The following is a 4,253-nucleotide window of genomic DNA, read 5'->3' on the forward strand; positions in this document are numbered from 1 at the left end:
TTTTCCTACATTTTCCGGTAAGTTGACTCTGAACGCTAAGTCATTAAATATCATGATAGTATTATGATTATATAGGTTCACAGCAGAATTTATTACTATGATTAGACTCAGAGAAAAGGAAATAGAACCCCATCTCTTTAAACCTGGGGCATTTAAAAAATGGTATCATCAAAACCAAATTCCCTTTTTTTTCCTGCCACCTTGAATTTTTCTGGACATACACACGTGTCAATCTCCTTATAACCTGTATCTTTTCTTTCTTAAGATCCCTTATTTTGGGGGCACCTGGGTGACTCAATGGGTTAAAGCCTCTGCCTACGGCTCAGGTCATGATTCTGGCGGTCCTGGGATGGAGCCCCCCATGGGACTCTCTGCTCGGCGGGGAGCCTGCTTCCTCCTCTCTCTGACTGCCTCTCTGACTACTTGTGATCTCTGACTGTCAAGTAAATAAATAAAATCTTTAAAAAAAAAAAAAAAAGATCCTTTATTTTTCAGCTTGACTGACTCTCGTCTTAATTTTTTTTAAGTAGAGTAAGTAAATGAATCTTTTTTTTCCCAACCCTCACATATAAACAAAAGGCCTTTATTTTGTATTAACCAGTAACTGGTACTTTGGTTGGGAATGGGAAAGTAGACTCGTAATAATTTTTCCATCACAGTCTGGAAGACATCATTGCATTATCTTGCAGCAGAAAGGATGGCTGATGAGAAGTCTGATGTTAATTTAATTCTCATTCTTTATTGTTTTTTTTTTCCTCTGAAATTCATTTTAATGCTTTTTGGTCCCCCACCGTCCATCCTTTCAGAATTACGGGTAGAAAACTGACTGAGAGCCTTGTGTAAATAGATGATATATGTCAAAAATCAAGACACCCTTAAGAATAAATGGGCAGGAAGGAGGCGGCTTGGCTAATGACCTTTTGATGTTCTAGAAAGGAGGGCTTGATGTGGGCAGTGGAGAGTTTAAGCTATTTTATGCCTAGGTGCCTCTCCCCCATCCCCCACTCTCTAGGGACAGCTCCAACATACCCTAAGATCTCCCCTGCATTTCTTTCTGACCAGAGTCTAGGAGTGTAATCAGAGAGATGTTCTTGACATTTTAGCCTGACTGAGAAGCAGTCAGTGCCAGCTACGCTGCCCACAGAGGGTAGGGAGATGCAGTTCCCCCAGATGACCTAAAAGCAGTTAATTAATTTCTAGGATCTATTCTGCATTTGTTGATTCTGAGATGGGAGCCCCATTTCGGCTCCCACATAACTGCTCTGGCTCCAAATATTTGAACTCTTTTCTTTCTTTGTTTTTCTTTTCTGCTGTCTTCATCTGGGAGATCTCAATAATTTTGCCTTTTCAGGTTTCTTTATCAATCAGCAGTATTTTTGTCTCCTGCCTTCAGGAATTCCTCATCATTTCTGGTCTGCCAATGGGAGCCTTTCTTGTACATTATACACATTTGCAAAATCTGAAGCAAGGTTCATCGAACTCTGTCTGCTATTGGACCAACCTGGACCAGTCCCATTTTAAAACAGACTCCTAAGTTCTTACAGTGGCCTGCAAGCATCTCTGCAGTATGTCTCCTGGGCACCTTAGCGACTGTCTCCCTTCATTTTCCTATTCCCTTGGTCCCTTCTGTCAAACTGGCCCTCCTGCCATTTCTCTAACTTGGCAAGCTTATTCACATCTCCAATATACCCCCTACTGCTTCCTCAGATGTTCTTACAGTCCAGTCCCTTAATCCATCCAACTCTCTGTTGTAGGCCAGCTCAGACCACCCTGTCAAAAGTATTGATGTGTGTGTGTGTGTGTGTGTACACATGCTTGTGTGATGGAATACTATGCAGCCATAAAAAAAGATAAGCTCTTGCCATTTTTAACAACATGGATGGATCTGGAAGGTATTATACTAAGAGAAATGAGTGAGATTGAGAAAGACAAATACCAAATGATTTCACTCATATGTAGAATCTAAAAAACAAAACAGAGGAATAAACAAAAAGCAAAATCAGATCTATATATACAGATAATAAACCAATGATGGCCAGAAAGGAAGAATAGACAAAATGGATGAAGGGATGTGAGATTTACAGCCTTCCAGTAATAGAAGGAATAAGTCACGGGAATAAAAGGTACAGCATAGAGAATATAGTCAATGATATTGTAGTAGTGTCATATGGTGACAGATGGCAGCTACACTTGTGGTGAGCGGAGTGTAACATATAGAGAAATTGAATCATTATGTTACACATTTTACACCCATATGACATTGTGTGTCAACTATATTGAATTAAAAAAATTTTAAAGGACTTTCTCTATTCCCTCAATCCTGTTTCCTTTTCCCTGATAGCTCTTACTTCCTGACAGTGTGCTATATATATTTTTGTCTTACTTATTCATCACTCTGTATTCAGTACATGGAATGGTACTTAGCATTAGCAGGACAAGTACCTGTGGAATGAACAAATGCAACAAGCATGCCCACTTTAAAATCTGACACATGGTTATTCAGTGTTTGGGCAAGGTCTACTTTTGTCATCTAGTTCAAACTAAACCACAGAAAAAGTAAGAAAAAAGAGAGAGAGAATTATTCCTGCTGGTAGGGTTTCTTTATTCAAATAAATAGTACAGCAGTAGCTAATATATAAAGTTCAATAGTCTTAAAACCTAAGAAACATATATTGACAGGCACTGGTGAAATACGTTCTGGCATCATTTCTGAAAAGCCACTGCAAGGATCCACAGCTTAATCATTAAACACATGGAGGTGAAGAGACCATTGTTCTCCTCCCTTCTGTATGATTTATTTTCTGTTCCATTTGTTATTTGTCTAGTGCTTGTCACCATAGCATCTCTGCCTCATTAGTAAAGGGCAGGCAGGAAAGGCTGGAGTTGAAAAATTAGGCCCTGAAATGCTTAATGGAAAGCTTTCTGTCCCAGAGAAAGATGCTCCAGCTATAATGGTAACTCACCTCCTAGATCACCACTGAGCGTCAGCATCCCTGTCTGAGCCTCAGTTTCTCATTTGTAAAATGACAAACTTGAAATTAAGTAACATTTAAGGTCTCTTTTTGCTCTAATTCTCTGCAATTAAAGAACTCTACATATGGTTAGTTTTGAACACGTTCTGCAATATCTTCCTATATTCATTTTTTATTAAATCATAGAAGTCTCTGACTGTGAAAAGACTTCTTTAAAAATATTTTATTCATGGGGTGCCTGGGTGGCTCTGGGCTAAAGCCTCTGCTTTCGGCTCAAGTCATGATCCCAGGGTCCTGGGATCGAGCCCCGCATCGGTCTCTCTGCTCAGCAGGGACCCTGCTTCCTCCTCTCTCTCTGCCTGCCTCTCTGGCTACCTGTGATCTCTGTCTGTCAAATAAATAAAAAAAAAAAATTTTTTTTTAAGATTTTATTTAGTTAGTTATAGAGAGAATGTGAGTGGAGGAGGTGCAGCAGGCGAGGGAGAGCAGGAATCTTACGCAGACTCCATGCTCAGCGTGCAGCCTGACGTGGCTGACCCATGACCTGAGATCATGACCTGAGCTGAAATCAAGAGTTGGAGACTTAAATGACTGAACCACTCAGGTACCCTGAAAAATCATTTTTTAGTGACACACATGAATACAACACGAATATAAAACATACCTGAGGAAATGGTAGTTTCCATCCAGTGATTCCAGCCTCAGCTGTCCCACACGTAAGATACAAATGGGAAGGCCTATGAGGAAGTGATTGTCACTTCACTTTCACTTTCACTCAGGAAACTGAGTGAAATCTACCACTCTAGATTAATGACCCTGGGCAAGTCATTTAATTTATCTGGGCCTCCATTGCCATATCTGTAAAACAAGGATACTTTATAGGTTCTCAAAGAATGAAGTTAATATGTTTGAGTGAAGTCCTAAGAATATTGCCTGGCATCTAGGAAGTATTAAGTATTTTTCTACTATGGTTATCTAATTCAAAGGGTAAATATAAGAAGTAAGAAAACACACATTAAAATAACACAATATCTACCAGAAAGAAATTCGTTAATCCAACAAATATTTATTGAGGACTCCTCTGTGCCAGTCACTGGTCTAGATACTGGGGACATCCTATTGAATTAAAGTCCCTGTTCTCCTGGAGTTTGTACTCTAGCAGAGAGGGACAGAAAATGTACAAATAAGTATAATGATTGAGGTAGTGAAAATTGATTAGAATGAAAATAATTTGGAAGAGAGAATGCTCGGTTCCTATTTAAGATGGCCAAAGAAGTCTTG

Source organism: Mustela nivalis (assembly GCF_964662115.1).
Source record: "Mustela nivalis genome assembly, chromosome: 7".
NCBI classification, from domain to species: Eukaryota; Metazoa; Chordata; class Mammalia; order Carnivora; family Mustelidae; genus Mustela; species Mustela nivalis.